Below are 848 nucleotides of genomic sequence, written 5' to 3'. Positions count from 1 at the left end.
TGTATGTTTGGGAAAAGGGTAGAACAATGGAGATTGAGCATTGTATGCATGAGTTGGTCCCTTTCTTAGATATATTATGTGCAATGTCAAGGCTACTTGTCTTGAGAGTAAACAACCTTAAAAGATCATGTATCTTGAACCTCTTGACTCACTTGAATAAAAGCCTTCCCTTTACCCAACCAAATGATTTGGACCAATTGACAATTTGCAAGAATTCACTTGATGTTTTATGCTTAATGAATGTGAGAGTTGGTTGATTTGAATGTGTGGATGCTTGATGATGATTGTAAGGGCAAAAAGAGTTGATATAGGCCTAGAGAAGCAAGAGTATAATAAGAGAGTAAGCTCATGTTGGATTTAAATGTTGAATTGAGTGCTAGATGTGTTTCTTTTGGCTATGAGCTCCCACCTTCAAACCTCTCTCCCTATGAGTTCTAGAAAGTTAACTTGTGGACAAGTAAAAGAACAAGTTTGGGGGAGTTGATATCTTGCATATTTTCATTGTGTTATTCACTCACCCATGTGCATTTTGATCATATAAACTAGGATTTAGCCATGTTTAGGTTGCATTTTGCATACATGAGTCCTTATCAGGTAATCTTTATTAGGTATTGGAGTACCGCATGGAGTTCTCGGAGACAATTGGGTGTATTTGGAGCTCAAAAGAGGTGTAAAGGTGATCATTGGACGATCAGAGCGTTGGGAGCGACCCTCCCGGAGCGACACCGTCAAGTCGCTCTGACCTTCCTTATCAGAGCGACCTTACCAGAGCGACGCGGAGAAGTCGCTCGCGTTTTCATCGCTCGGAGACACGAAAACGGGCCCGGAGCGACGTCTCGCAGCGACCC

This window comes from Brassica oleracea, chromosome C3 (genome assembly GCF_000695525.1).
Source record: "Brassica oleracea var. oleracea cultivar TO1000 chromosome C3, BOL, whole genome shotgun sequence".
Classification (NCBI taxonomy): Eukaryota; Viridiplantae; Streptophyta; class Magnoliopsida; order Brassicales; family Brassicaceae; genus Brassica; species Brassica oleracea.
This window is presented reverse-complemented; position numbering follows the sequence as displayed.